Source organism: Rhipicephalus microplus, unplaced genomic scaffold, assembly GCF_043290135.1.
Source record: "Rhipicephalus microplus isolate Deutch F79 unplaced genomic scaffold, USDA_Rmic scaffold_115, whole genome shotgun sequence".
NCBI classification, from domain to species: Eukaryota; Metazoa; Arthropoda; class Arachnida; order Ixodida; family Ixodidae; genus Rhipicephalus; species Rhipicephalus microplus.
Window position 1 is genome coordinate 217,501 of NW_027464687.1, and position 8,890 is coordinate 226,390.

General features: G+C 60.1%; 3 non-coding genes across 3 annotated transcripts in view; all 3 read right to left on the reverse strand.

The window, feature by feature from the left end:
* Positions 1 to 256, reverse strand: part of LOC142790516 (large subunit ribosomal RNA) — a 3,958-nt gene extending 3,702 nt beyond the window's left edge. The window contains exon 1 of the ribosomal RNA XR_012889574.1: positions 1 to 256. This exon is cut by the window's left edge and continues 3,702 nt beyond it. This is a non-coding gene — a ribosomal RNA (large subunit ribosomal RNA).
* Positions 257 to 1,410: 1,154 nt separating this feature from the next.
* Positions 1,411 to 1,563, reverse strand: LOC142790504 (5.8S ribosomal RNA). Its single transcript, XR_012889562.1, has one exon. It is a non-coding gene; the product is annotated as a 5.8S ribosomal RNA (ribosomal RNA).
* Positions 1,564 to 3,282: 1,719 nt separating this feature from the next.
* LOC142790581 (small subunit ribosomal RNA) lies at positions 3,283 to 5,097 on the reverse strand. Its single transcript, XR_012889626.1, has one exon. It is a non-coding gene; the product is annotated as a small subunit ribosomal RNA (ribosomal RNA).
* Positions 5,098 to 8,890: the final 3,793 nt, after the last annotated feature.

Genomic DNA, 8,890 nt, shown 5'->3' on the forward strand with positions numbered 1-8,890 from the left:
GGGCGCGCAACGGCGGAGACGGGCCTGGCACCCACTCTGGGACAAGCCCCTGTCAGGGGGACTTGCACCGTCGCAAACACCCGAGAACGTCGCCTCCCATACACCACATTTCCCGACCGCCTGCAAGGACGGGGGATTCGGTGCTGGGCTCGGTCCCGTTTCGCTCGCAGCTACTCGGGGAATCCCTGTTGGTTTCTTTTCCTCCGCTTAGTGATATGCTTAAATTCAGCGGGTTGTCTCGCCTGATCTGAGGTCGACAGCGGATACATTCGCTTCCATCAACTTCCTGCACGACCGCGTGCGCTCGCCCTACCAAGTGCGCCCGCAACCCTGTACAGGGCCACTTCTTCACAAGGCTGGCAATCGGCTTCCCCGCTGCACGCGTGCGGCGCACAACCGGTGTGACGTGGAAGTGACGGGACACGTTCGTAAACCCATCGCGAACCGAGTACGACGCCCTACCAAGTGCGCCCGCAACCCTGTACAGGGTCACATCTTCACAAGGCTGGCAAGCGGCATTCCGCTGCGCGCGTGCGTCGTCCGAGCAGTTGCGTGATAAACGACCGTGTCGAAAGCCCAAACACCGCCGAGGCCAGTCGCCGCCGCCGCAAGGGCAGCCACGCAGCCTGGCGAGAGGCATCGTCTCGTGTAGCGTCGCCCCCGCCCCAACTGGAGTGGCCCAGTTTTTTGAACGGGACGGGAACTGCGAAGCACTTAGACCGACGGCGGACTACGACGAGAACGCCTTAAGCTTCGCCAACGTTTCGCCAACTCGTGCGGGAGACTTTTTCCGCTTCGCGGCAAGTCGTCGCGCCGTGCTCTCCGCATCAACCGCGTACGCAGCGAACCGCAAACGGCGGGCGCAGCCTCCTCACCTCCCTGCGCTTTGCGCGCGAACGTTCCCTGTTCGCGCGGCAAAGCCTGGAGGAGGCACGGCCCCGCAGCGTGTTCGAGCGCCCGGTCTACGGGACACCCTGCTTACTTCGAGGGCAACAAGCGCAACGCAAGGCTGCGATCTCGCGCACTTTGCGCACGGCTGGAGAAGCTTTGCTGGCCGGCTTTCGCTCCTCGTGTTTACCGTGCGTTAAAGTTGCGCGTCCGTGGCTCTCGCAGCTCTTGCGCGCCCGGTCGCAGAGAGGAGTACGCAACCTCGACCGCACTTTCCCTGCAGGCTTCCTTCCGACTCGAAGTCCTGCGGCGGTCTCAACGAGGTGCCACATCCTCAATGCAGTCGGTCGCCCCCGTTTCGGTTGGGCTCTGGCACGACGGTCGCCACCGTCTCGCCCTTGAGTGGCCGCTGTTGGCGCTCGCTGTGAGGTGTTCAGCGTGCTGTCCGTGTTGCCGACGCGGTCAAAACGAGTCGACGGCTCACGTTCCCTTGTGCGCCGAAGGCTCTCTTGATATGTGATCCGACCCTCAGACAGACGAAGCCAAGGGAAGACCCAAGGCCGCAATGTGCGTTCAAAGAATCAGTGCTCAGTGTGTCCTGCAATTCACACCAAGTCTCGCAGCTGGCTGCGTTCTTCATCGACCCGAGAACCGAGTGATCCACCGCTTAGAGTCGTGAAAAAGTGTTTGTTCAATTCCGTACAGTCAAAACCAAACGTTTCTGGCACTCGGCCAAACAGTGGCCAAGAAGGGCGCTTTTCAGCGCACGCTTGGACTCCAAAACTCTGCCGCGCCTTTTTCGGCTGCCGCAAATCGAGCAAACGGTGTGTTTCGGACGGCGTTTCGCTTTCGCTACTTGCGAGTGCTTTCGTGGTCCACCCCTCTATAAATACTCGGGAGGCGTCGAAGCCGGTTCTCCAAGCCGGACCCGTAGGTATCGTTGTGTGCTCGCTCTCATTGGCCCGCCTAACCAGAAAATGCCTGCGGTACACCCATTTGGATAAGAGTGCACGCAGATGCGGGCCTCGACGGCTACACATTTCCTCGGGCGGCCGCCTCCCGGCCTCCGTGGAGCGCGGGATGCACGGTCCCATCGACAAGCCTCTCCCGTTTTTACCGTGGCGTCGCGGTTCACCACGGCAGGCGGGTCGGTCTCCTCCGCATAAAAAGGGGGACCCCCGCTTTTTGTTCCACGAAATCGCACAAGCTTTTTTCGCATCCACGGTTTGCCACCGCACACCAAAATGCCGATCCGGCTGCCTACTTTAGCCAACAGGTGGAGCCAGGCGCGCCGTACTTGCGCGGCACTTCCCACGTCCACCGAAGTCGGTGCCAAGGACCACTTTCGGCGCCGGAGCCGCGTACGAGCCTACTCGAGGCGGAAGAACGAAGCCAGCAAGGGCCTGGCCGCAAGTGCGTTCAATTGTCGGGACGTCCAAGTCCCTCGTTCTTCCGTGCTTCCTCTTTCGGCAAGTCGTTGCGGCACCTTCCCAAAGCGCGCAGACCCGCTAATCGCGACGAGCGCGACGTGGCCGTGCCGCCTTTCCCTCGGCAGCAAGCAAAACGCCTGGCAACGTCGACGCTCCCCTAACCGCGATCTCGCACCGTGTTTCGTGTGGCGAATTCAAAAGCCGGCCGGCGCTGCTGCAACCATTACGGTCGGTACGCATACGCCGCGGAGGGCGGGACGGTCATCGGAGCGTGCGGTTCCTCCATCGAGTACTGCGCACCTCGGCCGTCGCATCGCCGTGCCATGACCGGCCGCGCGTCAACGCGAACCGGTGCCAGCGAGATCCCTCGCCTGCAAGAACCGACCGGCAGCCTCCGTCACCCGAGGACGCGGAGGCGCTTGCCGCGGACGGCGGGACGGTATGCACTGGTGCACAGCGGACCCGTCACATCGCCAGTTCCTTGACCGACCGCCGACGCTTGTGCCGTTCCTCTCGTACTTGGCAGTCGCCGCGCGATTGTCGGGTCTCGTTCTTGCACGCTCGAACGGTCGGGAGGGCACTCGGCTGGCGTTTCGGGAACGCGCAGCCTCGCCTTCTACCGACGTAACCACGACTCGCCGTTCGCGCTCCGCCGCTCCTGTTTACAGTACTAGGCGGTCCCGCAGCGGTCGGGTCGCGCATTTCGAGCGCTTCGAGCCACGGTGCAGTGGCGGGTCGAAAGCCGACCTATGAGTGCGTTGCGCCGTTTGTACCCGCGTCCGCCACCTGGCCGACCGTCCAAGGTCGCGGTGTTGGCGTCCGCTGGGCGCAACAATTTGTCACGGGGTGCCGCTCCACATTCAGGCAGCCCCGTGGGGAAAAGCCGACCCCGCGTCCAAACGGGGTCAGCGGCAGAAAGTGTCGGGCGCAGACGCAGCTGAGGCGCTCACCCTTCACAATCCGTTAATGATCCTTCCGCAGGTTCACCTACGGAAACCTTGTTACGACTTTTACTTCCTCTAAATGATCAAGTTTGGTCATCTTTCCAACAGACCGGCGCAACCGAAAGGCCGCGCCGGACATCGGTCCGAAGACCTCACTAAATCATTCAATCGGTAGTAGCGACGGGCGGTGTGTACAAAGGGCAGGGACGTAATCAACGCGAGCTTATGACTCGCGCTTACTGGGAATTCCTCGTTCAAGGGGAACAATTGCAAGCCCCTATCCCAATCACGAAAGAAGTTCCACGGGTTACCCAGTCTTTTCAGACAGGGATAAAGACACGCTGCTTCCTTCAGTGTAGCGCGCGTGCGGCCCCGGACATCTAAGGGCATCACAGACCTGTTATTGCTCTGTTTCGTGCGGCTAGGAGCCGCTTGTCCCTCTAAGAAGGTTGTAAGGTGCTGGGAACCCCGCACCTATTTAATAGGCTAGAGTCTCGTTCGTTATCGGAATTAACCAGACAAATCGCTCCACCAACTAAGAACGGCCATGCACCACCATCCACCGAATCAAGAAAGAGCTCTCAATCTGTCAATCCTCCCAGTGTCCGGGCCGGGTAAGTTTTCCCGTGTTGAGTCAAATTAAGCCGCAGGCTCCACTCCTGGTGGTGCCCTTCCGTCAATTCCTTTAAGTTTCAGCTTTGCAACCATACTTCCCCCGGAACCCAAATACTTTGGTTTCCCGGAAGCTGCCCGCCGAGTCATTTGAGTAACTCAGGCGGATCGCTGGTTGGCATCGTTTATGGTCAGAACTAGGGCGGTATCTGATCGCCTTCGAACCTCTGACTTTCGTTCTTGATCAATGAAAACATTCTTGGCAAATGCTTTCGCAGTAGTTCGTCTTGCGACGGTCCAAGAATTTCACCTCTAGCGCCGCAATACGAATGCCCCCGTCCGTCCCTCTTAATCATTACCTCGTATTCCAAAAACCAACAGAACAGAAACGAGGTCTTGTTCTATTATTCCATGCAAGTTTATTCAGGCGACTCGCCTGCGTTGAGCACTCTAATTTTTTCAAAGTAAAAGCACCGGCCATCTCGAGGCACACAATGAAGTGCACCAAGAAAGAACCGGCATGATGTTCAGTCCGAGCCGTCGCATCGGGTAGATGCACTACTCGTCTGGAACTGAGATCCAACTACGAGCTTTTTAACCGCAGCAGCTTTAGTATACGCTATTGGAGCTGGAATTACCGCGGCTGCTGGCACCAGACTTGCCCTCCAATTGATCCTCGTTAAAGGATTTAGAGTGTACTCATTTCAATTACGGGGCCTCAAAAGAGTCCCGTATTGTTATTTTTCGTCACTACCTCCCCGTGCCGGGAGTGGGTAATTTGCGCGCCTGCTGCCTTCCTTGGATGTGGTAGCCGTTTCTCAGGCTCCCTCTCCGGAATCGAACCCTGATTCTCCGTTACCCGTAACAACCATGGTAAGCAAGTAACCTACCATCGAAAGTTGATAAGGCAGACACTTGAAAGAAACGTCGCCGGCTCGTGGCCATGCGATCAGCACAAAGTTATCCAGAGTCACCACACAATACGGGCCGAAACCCGATCGATCTTGGTCTAATAAAAGCACCCGTTACCCAAAGGGCTCCAGGCTCACTGCATGTATTAGCTCTAGAATTGCCACAGTTATCCAAGTAGGAAGAAACGATCTAAGGAACCATAACTGATTTAATGAGCCATTCGCGGTTTCGCCTTATTTCGGCATGTACTTAGACATGCATGGCTTAATCTTTGAGACAAGCATATGATTACTGGCAGGATCAACCAGGTAATCGTTCGACTGCGCGTCCGTCCTCGCCTTCGGCGGGCCGGACGCAGTCTGTGTGCGGCGGAGGCCACCTTCAGGCGCCCCAACACGCTTATTTTGCACTCCGAGATGACGGCGTTCGAGCTCGCTACGGCACAACCTTCCCGAAAGACGAGTGGGAGCCGTGCGGCAAGAAGCACGTTCATGCTCGCTCTTTTTCGTTGCATCGACTCGGTCGCGCCGTGCGGGTTGCCCAAGCCCGCTGCACTGTCGGTGGACCGGCCGGAACTAGCAACGGAGCCGAGACTGCAAAGCCGCCAGACGACGGGTCACGCCCGCGTCTTCGGCGCTTTCGCATCTGAATCGCCCGAGGACGACACGGAACACACCTCGATATCGTGGTAAAACGGCACCGTCCGACAACCAGCCCCTAACGCATCAAGCGGATGAGGCTGCAGACGACTGCCGTGGATTCCCCTGGAGCAGACCCGAGGACACGCTTGACGAGGCCGAAGCCCGCCGCATATCAGACACCCGGTCGCTTTCGCGTACGCCGCTCACGAGAACCCCCACATAATAGCAGCGATAAGTACCCAGACCTCCTTGGGCACTAATACGAGCGTACTCGAGAAAATTTCACCGCGGGTGTGCCCCGAAACGTGTGGCACGTTGAGCGTGCCACAAGTCTACGTCGCTCTCAAACCCGCCGAGGTCGTAGAATTTGCGACCCTACTCACGAAATTCCCACCGAGGATACGGCCGCAAACGTACCGCACCTTGGGTAGGCCACGAGTTTGTGCAACACTACGCTGACGGCACAGCACCGAGGTCGTGCGCGCACGCACGGGAAAATTCCGCCGCGGTTTCTGCCGAAAACGTGAGGCACCACGACTCTCCGCAAGTTCGCGTCGACTGCGAAAGACCGAAGTCGTGAACGACGTGTCCGCTACTCGCCGCCGACACGCTGGACACCAAACGTACAACGACTCGACGGCGTCGTAGAGGCCCACGACGCGGTTTTCCTTAACGACGTCTCGGCGTGGCACCGACAGGTTAGAACGGCCGACCAACGTTCCCTGTCCGCCGTTCGGCTCAGTCGAAGGGCTCGGCGACTTCGGCAACGCTGCGAAGCCGCACGGTGACGCACGCCATGTCCCCATTTTTTTTTTTTTCTTTCTGCGTCTGCCGGGGTGCCCCTATAATAGCAGCGATAAGCACCCAGACCGCCGTGGGTCGCTCGCCCCGGCTGACGTGGTTTTTCGTACTCCTGCGGCGGTCGCCGTCAAGCACGTCCAAATACGCTACTTTCGTGGGCGCATTCACGCTCTTTCGCTTCGCCGGAGTGCCAGCACTCACTCTGCCAAAAACGGCGAACATCCGAGCGGCGGTTCCCACTTTTGCGTCGGCGTCGCAAACCCCGCCCCGGCAGACGAGGTTTGCCGTACTCGTGCGACGGTGGCCGGCGGGCACGTCGAAAGACGCCGATATCGTGCGCGAATTGGCGCACCTTGGCTTCACCGGAGTGCCGCCACTGACTCCTCCAAAAACGGCGAAGATCCGAGCGGCGCTTCCCACTTTCGCATCGGCGTCCCGAACTCCGCCCCGGCTGACGCGGTTTACCGTACTCGTGCGACGGTCGCCGGCGAGCACGTGGAAAGACGCCGATATCGTGCCCGAATCGGCTCCGTTCGGCTTCGCCGGAGTGCCAGCACTGGCTCGGCGAAAGACGACGAACATCCGAGCGACGGTTCTCACTATTGCGTACGCGTCGCAAACCCCGCCCCGGCAGACGCACTTTGCCGTACTCGTGCGACGGTCGCCGGCGAGCACGTAGAAAGACGCCGATATCGTGCCGGAATCGGCCCCGTTTGGCTTCGCCGGAGTGCCAGCACTCACTCGGCCACAAACGGCGAACATCCGAGCGGCGGTTCCCACTTAGCCGTCGGCGTCCCGAACTCCGCCCCGGCAGACGCGGTTGCCGAGCTCGTGCGACTAGCGACCGCGAAGCCGTCTCGCGACGCCGCTTTCGTGCGCGGCTCCCACTGCGACCTGGGTCACCCGAGGTCGACGAGCAAGAAAGAATGTCGAAAAAAAATTTTTTTTTTTTTTGCGTCTGCCGGGGTGCCCCTATAATAGCAGCGATAAGCACCCAGACCGCCATGGGTCGCTCGCCCCGGCTGACGTGGTTTTTCGTTTTCCTGCGGTGGTCGTCGTCAAGCACGTCCAAACACGCCACTTTCGTGGGCGCATTCGCGCTCTTTCGCTTCGCCGGAGTGCCAGCACTCACTCTGCCAAAAACGGCGAACATCCTAGTGGCGGTTCCCACTTTTGCGTCGGCGTCGCCAACCCCGCCCCGGCATACGCGGTTTGCCGTACTCGTGCGGCGGTGGCCGGCGGGCACGTCGAAAGACACCGATATCGTGCGCGAGTCGATGCTTCTTGGTCTCGCAGGAGGGCCGCCACTCACTCCTGCAAAAACGGCGAAGATCCGAGCGGCGCTTCCCACTTTTTCGTCGGCATCGCAAACCTCGCCCCGGCAGACGCGCTTTGCCGTACTCGTGCGACGGTCGCCGGCGAGCACGTCGAAATACGCCGATATCGTGCCCGAATCGGCCCCGTTTCGCTTCGCCGGAGTGCCAGCACTCACTCGGCCAAAAACGGCGAACATCCGAGCAGCGGTACCCACTTAGCCGTCGGCATCCCGAACTCCGCGCCGGCTGACGCGGTTGCCGAGCTCGTGCGACTAGCGACCGCGAACGCGTCTCGCGACGCCGCTTTCGTGCGCGGCTCCCATTGCGACCTGGGTTACCCGAGCTCGACCAGCAAAAAAGAAGGTCGAAAAAAAATTTTTTTTTTCTGCGTCTGCCGGGGTGCCCCTATAATAGCAGCGATAAGCACCCAGACCGCCGTGGGTCGCTCGCCCCGGCTGACGTGGTTTTTCGTACTCCTGCAGCGGTCGCCGTCAAGCACGTCCAAATACGCCACTTTCGTGGGCGCTTTCGCGCTCTTTCGCGTCGCCGGTGTGCCAGCACTCACTCTGCCAAAAACGGCGAACATCCTAGTGGCGGTTCCCACTTTTGCGTCGGCGTCGCCAACCCCGCCCCGGCATACGCGGTTTGCCGTACTCGTGCGGCGGTGGCCGGCGGGCACGTCGAAAGACACCGATATCGTGCGCGAGTCGATGCTTCTTGGTCTCGCAGGAGGGCCGCCACTCACTCCTGCAAAAACGGCGAAGATCCGAGCGGCGCTTCCCACTTTTTCGTCGGCATCGCAAACCTCGCCCCGGCAGACGCGCTTTGCCGTACTCGTGCGACGGTCGCCGGCGAGCACGTCGAAATACGCCGATATCGTGCCCGAATCGGCCCCGTTTCGCTTCGCCGGAGTGCCAGCACTCACTCGGCCAAAAACGGCGAACATCCGAGCAGCGGTACCCACTTAGCCGTCGGCATCCCGAACTCCGCGCCGGCTGACGCGGTTGCCGAGCTCGTGCGACTAGCGACCGCGAACGCGTCTCGCGACGCCGCTTTCGTGCGCGGCTCCCATTGCGCCTGGGTTACCCGAGCTCGACCAGCAAAAAAGAAGGTCGAAAAAAAATTTTTTTTTTCTGCGTCTGCCGGGGTGCCCCTATAATAGCAGCGATAAGCACCCAGACCGCCGTGGGTCGCTCGCCCCGGCTGACGTGGTTTTTCGTACTCCTGCAGCGGTCGCCGTCAAGCACGTCCAAATACGCCACTTTCGTGGGCGCTTTCGCGCTCTTTCGCGTCGCCGGTGTGCCAGCACTCACTCTGCCAAAAACGGCCAACATCCGAGCGGCGGT